Genomic DNA, 11458 nt, shown 5'->3' with positions numbered 1-11458 from the left:
AATAAGGATCCTCTTCATTTAAGATCCTTAATGAATCAGGCCCAAAGAGAAGAGCTCCATTGCTCCATTGCAAATTGAAAATGCTGAAATAGAAATCATAGGCCTGGCTGGCTCGGGCTTCTAAATCTGCAATCTTTGTTTGAAAGTGTATGAAAATAATATTGTGACCTGTGAGGTGGTCAAAATTGACTGCAAATGACTTGAAATTAGTGTTAATGAGGTTAATAATAATGTAGGATAAAAAAAGAGAAAAATTATGTGATTTTAGCATATTTTAGAAATTTTTCTAAAAAAATACAGATCCAAAACCAAAGCACACAAGGGCGGTTTTGACAAAACCAAAACCCGAAGATAATCCAGATCCAAAACCAAAACCAAAACCAAAACATGGGGGTCAGTGAGCATCTCTAGTTAGAACAATAGGCGCTGTACCTGTATATATACATTATATACAAGACAATAACACATTTCCAACTAGATATATAAAATCTCTTTGACCCTGAGATAGAGGACTCCTGCGATCACATTCCTCCTATTATACACTGACATTGCTGGTCTCCTGATCGGCTGTCTTACTCGTATTAGATGTAATAGTCCCTGTCCTGACTCGTCCAGTTCATGTGATTCTAATTCAATCAGGTCATTATCTACCAGAAAATGTAATTTGGGCTGTTTAACCCTTGTAACGCCGGCCCCATGTGATAAGAGCTTATAAGTCATCTGGACAGAGAGGAGCAGAGATCACTATGAGGACTCTCACTGTACTCCTGGTGCTTCTGGTGCTCCTGGCTGCCGCATGGGATGTCTGTAAGTACAGAACATGTTACATGTTTATAACGCTGGCTCTGGCTCTGAACCTCAGCTGCCTATTAGCAGAACATCCACTTTTACTTCTTCTTCCCCTTTGAAAACATCTGGAGATCTGCAGAACATCTTCCTGTTCCTCTTTACACATACAGACCTTGGAGATGTGATATCCAGCATTGCAAGATGTATAAATAATACCATAGCTGGGTTAAAAAGGTCCCTTAAAAAGTGTGAGGCACATATAGAAACCGTTGTAATTCCTACACCGTTCATCTGATTTGGATGTAAATACCCTCAAATTAAAGCTGAAAGTCTGCAGTTAAAGCACATCTTGTTAGTTTCATTTCAAATCCATTGTGGTGGTGAATAGAGCCCAAAATAAGAGAATTGTGTCGATGTCCCAATATTTATGGACTTGACTGTATGTTACGTCCTGAACATCTGCAGTTCTTATGAGCACTCAGTTTTCTACCAATAGTTTCTTACAGTAACCTTTCTTGACTGTTCACCTTAGAACGAGTGGTATGATAGATGGTAGTCTCACATACCTCTATATAGCCAATACACAAGCACATAGCCAGTATATCTCCATATATCATCACACACATCACATAGCCAGTATACCTCTATATAACAGCACACACATCTCATCAATTATCAGTTTCTAGTGTCTGGTCTTCTATTTAAAAAAGGCAAGAACACACAAATTAATTAACAAAACAACAAAACACAATAAGTAGTGGCTGCGATTTGTCCCATACATGACTCTGGCTGTCTGAACCATCTAGGCCAGGCTTCGCTCTTGCTCCATTTCTTCTGAAGGTTGAGGTGGTTCTTCTCTCTCTCCTCTGATAACCGAATCAGATAATTCCATTTCAATGATCCTTCGCTTGTTATCCTGTTACTCAGGCTGATCTACCTTGAGCGACATGGTCTCTGTCAGTCATCATGCTTATTACCGGTCATTCCGTCATCTGGCTGCACGGACCAGTCTGGTGCTGTTAGCGAGCTGCTCTTTAACCTCTGTATTGCTTCAGGGTTCTAGATGAAGGTGCAGGTCACATGTCAGTCCTGCTTGGCGGTGGGACAACTTCTTTGCTCTTCAGCTAATACAATTCCCGAGTAACTTTTCCTCCTGTAAGTGTGGACGATGCAGCTGTCACACTAGAATGTCACAACATTGCCGCCCTTTGTTTCCTCACATACAAGACTTGGTAGATAGTTTACTGGTGTCCTTGTGGTGAGTGTAGGGGAGATTGGACAGGAAGACAACCTTCAGTCCTCTGATAGAAGCTGCAGCTTGAGGTTACCATAGATTAAACGTGCTGTCAAAGTCTATTCTTCACCTTTTCCTTCTGAGGCTTTATAGCGTCCATCAGCCACGGTTCTCTCTTACTCTGGGGTTTAGCCTGAAGTGTAGTCATCCTCCGTCATAGCACTACTGGGCTCCTGCTGATCACTTCTTCAGCTGCTTCTTACTGGCTTTACAATCTCCACAGTCCACCTTTAGGTGCCCGGATTTTACACGTTTCACATTCCGGACTATTGTCCTTACCCCAATCTTCTGTGTTTGATGTTAATTGTGCTGTGGTCACAGTGTGTGCACTTGTATTTACCCACAGCCGGCCTTTGAGATATTCTAATATGAGCTGGACGTCTTATAGAACAGTAAGCGGAGATCACAACCATCTCATGGAGGTCTGGGAGACTGACAACACCGCTACAGGGAAGTCTGTTATTTCCTAATACTACATAATGTATTCCTGTATACTGGCCATTAGCTTAGTTTATATAATTATCTGATGAAATATAATCTATTCCTGAGCTGGGCTCTTTCAGGCTCTTCCTCCAGACTTCGATTTGCTTTGGTAACTGGTAACAGCAGCGCCCGTGGGGTGTCTGTAGCTCCTGCAGCCGCCCTCACCCGAGCCCGTCCTATCAGTACAGATCCACGGAGGGTGGAACCAGAACACCAGGTATTTATTGAGGCCAGGTCCACACATCCCGAATCACATGAAGTGGCCAGTGGGACACTCCCAGGTGTTACGAGCCGCGGCGGTGTCCATAGCCGTTGCGACTCTCTCTCTCCGCTGCTGGCATCCCGGCCATCTCCTTAATGTCCGGGACGTCACTTCCGGTTCCGGTACAACCGTTTCCAGGGTGCCAAGGCTCTCCGCACACAGTAACTTAACACAGCCTGTGGGCTAAGTAATTATTGTATTAAGTAATTAGACAGTGCCTGGGGATAGTTTCAGGGCAAGGCCCTGATTGGCTACTTTCAGTATTTAAGGCTTAGCCTCCCTGCCGGTTATAGCGTTCCAGTCCTGTGCTGACCTGCTCTTGGATATCTATTTGTCTGATGTGCTGTTGTGACCCTCTGCCTGTACCTTGGACCTTGCTTGTCTGCCTGTGACCCTGACCTTTTTGCTGGTATTCTGGACTTCGCTGTTTGCTACGGACCCCTGACCTTGGCCTGCCTCTGACCACCCGCGCCCCCAGTTCCATCTGCCCTGCGGCCATCTTGGATGAGCTTTTACTACTCTGAGCCTAAGTCCTGGGGACATCCAAGTACCTGTGAGCACATAAAGCTCTACGGGAAAGGTGAAGATCTCTACCCTACCTGTTCTATAAGCTCATCTAGGTGGTCGTGGGCTCTAACACCAAGATCAGAACACATTTATATGTCTAATGATGCCTGTTGTTGTCACAGTATAGATCAGTGATTGCCAGACTGACCTACTTCAAAGGGACACATTCTATCCTTCATTCTAGTAATGAAAAAACAGCACCAAAACGACCTCGGCACCCCCACATCACTCATCCCAAAATGCCCCTAAAATTCCCATAATGTCACTCAGACCTTCCATCTGCTCCAAAATATCCCTCCCCACATGCCCTCACTTACCACACAATCCCCCACATATCCTCAGACCGCCCAGTTGTCATAAAATGTCCCCATATGCCCTCAGATCCCACATGCATTCCAAAACTACACCACTTACCCCCACAGTCCCACTCTGGCTAAGCACGTAACCTAACGACAACATAATATGACTTACCTTCAGCCTTCCCCCCCCCGGCTGCTCCTATTCAGTGTTACCAATGCTCTAACTGAACCCTCCCCTCCGGCGGTCTGCTTGTCATCCCTGTATGTATCTAGTTCTAGGTATCTGTCCTTTATGGACAACAGCACATTATCACTTCTATTCTGGATACTGAGTCTAATTCTCAATATCTGTTATTCTGTGTATATATCATATAGCAGATATGAAATGCAGCCTGTGGGCTAAGAGAAGTGGTACTGTGTATCTGTGCATTAATTAGGAATGATATATACTGATAACTACATCTAGCATTCTGAATGACAGGTGGTGCTGTGCATCATTGGATACATATGGAATAACAACATATATTGAGAATTGCATCTAGACTACAGATTAAGAAGTGGAACTGTGCAGCAATAACCATACAAAATAAAAAGATACCGAGAATTACATCCAGCATACATGGGAATCTCATAGTACAGTATATAAAAGGGTGAGGAACGGTCATATTTCAGCAGGAATTGTCACTGTTGTAAAATGAAACAGATATAAACATCTCCTGATTTGCAGGTAACGCTGCCGCTCCGGCCTTTTGGGGATGTGATAACTTTTTGGGATACTGCCGTCTTGAATGTTTCACTCATGAGTCTTCACTAGGCCCGAAGGACTGCGCAGAGGGACTGCTGTAAGTAAACGCTCTGCCACAGGCCCTTCCTGACATGTTTTACCCCACACAACTATTTCCTTCTATCAGTTCTGCAATTGGTGAATCCTGAATATTAGGAAGCCACAGATCATACGATAAATAAGAGATGAAAACAATGATTGTTATTAGTTATATTACAGGGTGCTGCTACATCTGTCATATTACTGGGCACTATTGTGGGCGTGTTACTGGCCATTACGGAGGGCGTGTTACTGGCCATTACAGAGAACTTATTACTGGGCATTACAGAGAACTTATTACTGGGCATTACAGATGGATTAATACTGGGCATTACGGAAGGATTATTACTATGCGTTACGGAAGACATATTACTGAGCATTATGGAGGGATTATAACTGGGCATTACAGAGAGCATATTAGTGGGCATTTCAGGCAGGGGGAGGTTTTATTTAGAGGTAATGTTTTTACAGCGATATAATCCGCATATTGTACATCTCCTCTACAGAGGACATTGCCCCTGACATACTCTCTGGAGCGCCTTGTAGTCTTTGTGTTACAGACCATGACATAAGATCAGTCACCCCTCAGAAGGGGCTGTAAGACACTACGAGGAGCACAAGGAACTTACACATGGACATTGGTAGCAGAGCAGGGAGATTAGAGGAAGAAGCAGAGATGGAAACAATAGTATGAGATGCCCCTATACCCCATCATCCAGCTGTCTCTTGTACTGTTCATAGGGTGGTTACCAGCCTCATCTGAGGTGTATCTGGGGAGTGTTTACACAAATGGAACAAAACACAACATTTTACGATCACATAGCCCTATATCAGGTTTTGTCATAATGTAAGCTCTTGTAAGAATACCCAGGGGCCTTGTTATATGTCCCACCATGGGGAGACCCAGCTTGTAGCCAGGCACCCTTAAAATGAGCCAGCGACAAATTAATGCACAAGTTCTCCTGTGAGATCTGGAAAACATGTTCTGTCTCAGATACAAGAGAACCACTCAAACTAAATTAAATAAATCCTATAGGTCTGGTTGGTCTTTGGTCCTGTTTGCTCTAAACTGATTGTTCTGAAACTACAGTGCTAAAAGTGGAACCGGTTAACAAACTGTATAGGATAGGGTTACACCGAACAGCACAAGCTCAGTATAGCCCTTCAGGTTTGACTTCTTCTTAGGTCACCCTGTACTGTTCAGTTTACATGGATCTTCCATCATAATGAAATCTATTGATAAATTTAACTTCCTACAGATGCTGCGTCCCAAACACTTACGGAAGATTCTGGTGAAAAGAAGATTGAAGATAATGATCTGAGATTCCGTATATCAGGACTTCTCCTTTTGTTTGGAATGTGACACAATGTAGATTTATCTATTGTAAGTCAATGCCATTATTTAGCCTGGTGCCCAATTCGTTGCTCCATTTGTTTCTGTGTCCTCACCCACAAGGACCTCGTCACATAATATAACTACGATGAACATGGCCGGGTGATGTGATGCTTGGACAGCGCCAGTTATCATATACAATGGGGACCCTACTCGGTACTCACTCCATGATTACTGGAGGTCGTTGCAGGATCATCACTGGTGGGATCCACTCGCACCCTCTGTCACATTAAGGTTTAGTGGAAACAGACTCCTAGGGGTAAATGTATCAAGCTGAGAGTTTTCCGGCGGATTTGAAAAAATCAGATTCTAGTTATCATTTATTTAGTACATTCTACAAAATGACAGCTAGAATCTGATTGGTTGCTACAGGCAACATCTACACTTTTGAAATCCGCCGGAAAACTCTCAGCTTGATACATTTACCTCCAGGGGTCAAAGGAAGCATAACTGACAAAAATGACTTATTTACTAATCAAATAGTAAAAGAACTATTGCAACAGGAATTATCTTTCTAATAAGTTGCTTCATGTGGTCTATGTTGTCTCATAGTTGTATTACAATCTCAATAACTCAATAATTCAACTCCACTGATTGCTGAAACATGATTGTCCTGAAGATTCATGATTATTACAATCCATCTGTTGTAATTATCAGTGAAACAAGGGAGGTGCTTTGTATGCATTAAATCAGGTGATTATAAATTGTACAAAAAAAATTACTTTCTTCCAAATAAAGTGCATCAGAAGTGTGTACCAGAGTGTGATATATACTGATGAATAAATTACTTACATTTCCAAAATAAACAATAAACAAACAAGTGCTGCAAATAATAGTAAAACATGTTCATCATTTATAATATAAAAGGCAATTTTATAATGTCCAAAATGTGAATATATAGACATAACCCTATAGATTAGCTCTATGGCCAACATGTCTGCTGTGTTAGAGACGCTAACATGGCAGCTTCCAAGGGATGGATCTAGTTTATACATCAATATGGAGACTGTCCGGCTTGCGCTCGTCGCTCAGGTAGATGACTGTACTGATCAGTGCTCGCAGACTGGCCAGAGAATGCTGTATATTAGATGCTCAAACCTCCAGAGCTACCAACAGGTGGGATCATTACAGCTCCAGCCAGATAGATTAACTCATCTGTATATAATTGAAGAGATCCTGAAAACATGAGCTGTTGGTAGCTCTTGAGAACTGAGTCCGGTCATCTCTGCTGTATACACTTTCTGCACTTTTATCCCTATTTTGAGAACACGATTTATGTGTTGATATTAATGTCTCCGCTGCCCTCTAGTGGAGGCTGATAATTCAGCTGACATGAATAACGTGTTCCAGTAAATATTAGTCCACTCTCTCGTCCCCCTCCCGTCTCGCACCAGGACGATAGAATTTGGCAGCTGGGCATCACTACTGGGTTTGTTTGATGTTTGACAGTTAAAGGAAAATAAAGGTCTTATGGTTGGATAAACAATATATAGAAACAACTACAGCAAAACTGAAGAGCTAATAACAGCTTTATGGGATGCACAGACTGGCGGCTGCAAAGCGTTTACTATTGTATGTTAGATCCCAAGTACAAAACATCTACAAATGTGTTCAATCTACTTTTTACATTTTTTTTAAAACATACTCCAAGGACAAGACAAGAAGTAGTTATCTGGTTCAAGCAAAGCCCACATGTAGGCCTAGATTGCAGAGTGCAGCACCAGTTACATGCACGTAAAAGCACCAATATGTACTGGCTCTTACTTTCACATCAGTTTACATTATTTGCAATACAGCCATGTTAATTACAGTATTAAGATCTCAAAACAAAAGACGTTATTAGCAGTAAAAAGATCTTAAGCCATAAATGCGGAGAGGGAGGGAGAGGCCATGTGAGACAACCTAACACAGGATTTCTAGAGAAGGTTCGCCGTGCCACGCCGCCTGTGGTCGTGGCTGTAATTGTAGACCGTGCTTGGCTGCTCTCCCAACTCTTCCTATCCCCAACATATACATGGGCAGTTCTGTGTGCACTGTTGGGTGCATGCAGCTTCCCCTTAATGAGTAGAGCTGTGTTAAGCCGGACATACCTCTCAACTGTCCCTACAGTCAGTGTGTCGGTCCCTAAAATTGGGAAAGACCACCAGAATCGGTACAGTTTGCGGACTGTCCTGCTTTCTCCTACCTGTTCTTCCGGATTTCACTATTTATTGCTGCTGCTCGTGTCCTAAGCTCAGTTGCTGATTTTCTGGATCCTGGAATGTTGGGTCCCTATCTAACGCCCCGTCAAAAGGAACATATTGCCTATGGCTGTCTTATCTAGTTTACAGAAACCTCTCGGGCGGCCACACAGACCCACCCAAGTTCCTCCCGTTCGCACAGTATTTGCGGAGGGGCTGGCGGCCGGATACTACAGAAACAATATACAACCGTGACCGGGCAGATGGCACAAACAAAAAAAACAATGAAAGCTTATGGTTCGGTATCTTACCTGCCGGGACCACCTCACCTCCCAGTGACCACCAGTTGCTCACTCACCCTTAGCTGCACCACCAGCAACTGCAGGGCGCAGCACGGAGGAGGAGACCAGGGAGGGAGCCGGATCACCAGCTGACCGCAAGGTAAGTATAATAAAAAGTGTTATCTCTCTCTCTATAGCACTACTTTTTTTTTTTACGTATATATATATATATATGGAGGGGCCCTGGAGCACTGCTTTGCCCGGGAGCCCATAATGTGGGTAAGAGGGCCCTGCAGGGGGAACCATCCACAGCACCCTGATCTGAAGGAAAGGTCAGTGGTACCAGCCAGGTGCCCAGTGAGGGGGTACACTAGCCAGGTGCCCAGTGAAGGGGTGCACTAGCCAGGTGCCCAGTGAGGGGGTGCACTAGCCAGGTGCCCAGTGAGGGGGTACACTAGCCAGGTGCCCAGTGAGGGGGTGCACTAGTCAGGTGCCCAGTGAGGGAGTACACTAGCCAGGTGCCCAGTGAGGGGGTACACTAGCCAGGTGCCCAGTGAGGGGGTACACTAGTCAGGTGCCCAGTGAGGGGGTACACTAGCCAGGTGCCCAGTGAGGGGGTACACTAGTCAGGTGCCCAGTGAGGGGTACACTAGCCAGGTGCCCAGTGAGGGGTGACACTAGCCAGGTGCCCAGTGAGGGGGTACACTAGCCAGGTGCCCAGTGAGGGGGTACACTAGTCAGGTGCCCAGTGAGGGGTACACTAGCCAGGTGCCCAGTGAGGGGTGACACTAGTCAGGTGCCCAGTGAGGGGGTACACTAGCCAGGTGCACAGTGAGGGGGTACACTAGCCAGGTGCCCAGTGAGGGGGTGCACTAGCCAGGTGCCCAGTGAGGGGGTGCACTAGTCAGGTGCCCAGTGAGGGGGTGCACTAGCCAGGTGCCCAGTGAGGGGGTGCACTAGCCAGGTGCCCAGTGAGGGGGTGCACTAGCCAGGTGCCCAGTGAGGGGGCACAGTAGCCAGGTGCCCAGTGAGGGGGTACACTAGCCAGGTGCCCAGTGAGGGGTGACACTAGTCAGGTGCCCAGTGAGGGGGTGCACTAGCCAGGTGCCCAGTGAGGGGGCACAGCAGCCAGGTGCCCAGTGAGGGGGTGCACTAGCCAGGTGCCCAGTGAGGGGTGACACTAGTCAGGTGCCCAGTGAGGGGGTACACTAGCCAGGTGCCCAGTGAGGGGGTGCACTAGTCAGGTGCCCAGTGAGGGGGTACACTAGTCAGGTGCCCAGTGAGGGGGTACACTAGTCAGGTGCCCAGTGAGGGGGTACACTAGCCAGGTGCCCAGTGAGGGGGTACACTAGCCAGGTGCCCAGTGAGGGGGTACACTAGTCAGGTGCCCAGTGAGGGGGTACACTAGCCAGGTGCCCAGTGAGGGGTGACACTAGTCAGGTGCCCAGTGAGGGGGTACACTAGCCAGGTGCCCAGTGAGGGGGTACACTAGCCAGGTGCCCAGTGAGGGGGTACACTAGTCAGGTGCCCAGTGAGGGGGTACACTAGCCAGGTGCCCAGTGAGGGGTGACACTAGTCAGGTGCCCAGTGAGGGGGTACACTAGCCAGGTGCCCAGTGAGGGGGTACACTAGCCAGGTGCCCAGTGAGGGGGTACACTAGTCAGGTGCCCAGTGAGGGGGTACACTAGCCAGGTGCCCAGTGAGGGGTGACACTAGTCAGGTGCCCAGTGAGGGGGTACAGTACCCAGGTGCCCAGTGAGGGGGTACAGTAGTCAGGTGCCCAGTGAGGGGGTACACTAGTCAGGTGCCCAGTGAGGGAGTACACTAGCCAGGTGCCCAGTGAGGGAGTACACTAGCCAGGTGCCCAGTGAGGGGGTACAGTAGCCAGGTGCCCAGTGAGGGGGTACACTAGTCAGGTGCCCAGTGAGGGGGTACAGTAGCCAGGTGCCCAGTGAGGGGGTACACTAGCCAGGTGCCCAGTGAGGGGGTGCACTAGCCAGGTGCCCAGTGAGGGGGTGCACTAGCCAGGTGCCCAGTGAGGGAGTACACTAGCCAGGTGCCCAGTGAGGGGGTACACTAGTCAGGTGCCCAGTGAGGGGGTACACTAGCCAGGTGCCCAGTGAGGGGGTACACTAGCCAGGTGCCCAGTGAGGGGGTACACTAGCCAGGTGCCCAGTGAGGGGGTACACTAGCCAGGTGCCCAGTGAGGGGGTACACTAGCCAGGTGCCCAGTGAGGGGGTACACTAGCCAGGTGCCCAGTGAGGGGGTACACTAGCCAGGTGCCCAGTGAGGGGGTACACTAGCCAGGTGCCCAGTGAGGGGGTACAGTAGCCAGGTGCCCAGTGAGGGGGTGCACTAGCCAGGTGCCCAGTGAGGGGGTGCACTAGCCAGGTGCCCAGTGAGGGAGTACACTAGCCAGGTGCCCAGTGAGGGGGTGCACTAGCCAGGTGCCCAGTGAGGGAGTACACTAGCCAGGTGCCCAGTGAGGGGGGTGCACTAGCCAGGTGCCCAGTGAGGGGGTACACTAGCCAGGTGCCCAGTGAGGGGGTACACTAGCCAGGTGCCCAGTGAGGGGGTACACTAGCCAGGTGCCCAGTGAGGGGGTACAGTAGCCAGGTGCCCAGTGAGGGGGTGCACTAGCCAGGTGCCCAGTGAGGGGGTGCACTAGCCAGGTGCCCAGTGAGGGAGTACACTAGCCAGGTGCCCAGTGAGGGGGTGCACTAGCCAGGTGCCCAGTGAGGGAGTACACTAGCCAGGTGCCCAGTGAGGGGGGTGCACTAGCCAGGTGCCCAGTGAGGGGGGTGCACTAGCCAGGTGCCCAGTGAGGGGGTACACTAGCCAGGTGCCCAGTGACACAGCAGACACCACATAGTGAATGACTGAGAGGGGAGAACAGGTCACTGGTTACATCTGACACATTACAGGTCGCGGCTCTGGGACTGAAGGAGTTAATAATATTTAGCTCCTCCCACAACAGACAATCACACAGGAAAGGGCGTGGTCAGGCCGATGCACGTGTGCGGCGCCCGGAGCTGATTGGTCGGAGACTCTGTCAGGTTCTCCGTACAGCCAATCACACAGAAGGT

The 11458-nt window shown here is 48.1% G+C and overlaps 1 long non-coding RNA gene across 1 annotated transcript; it reads left to right on the top strand.

Annotated features, from left to right (window-relative positions):
* Nucleotides 1–722: 722 nt before the first annotated feature.
* On the top strand, nucleotides 723–6663 carry LOC142139999 (uncharacterized). The gene is made up of 3 exons (XR_012688266.1): nucleotides 723–807; nucleotides 4422–4536; nucleotides 5777–6663. It is a non-coding gene; the product is annotated as an uncharacterized LOC142139999 (long non-coding RNA).
* Nucleotides 6664–11458: the final 4795 nt, after the last annotated feature.

Source organism: Mixophyes fleayi, chromosome 2 (genome assembly GCF_038048845.1).
Source record: "Mixophyes fleayi isolate aMixFle1 chromosome 2, aMixFle1.hap1, whole genome shotgun sequence".
Lineage (NCBI taxonomy): Eukaryota > Metazoa > Chordata > Amphibia > Anura > Limnodynastidae > Mixophyes > Mixophyes fleayi.
Note: the sequence above shows the minus strand (reverse complement) of the source record. Positions and strands in the feature narration are given on the sequence as shown.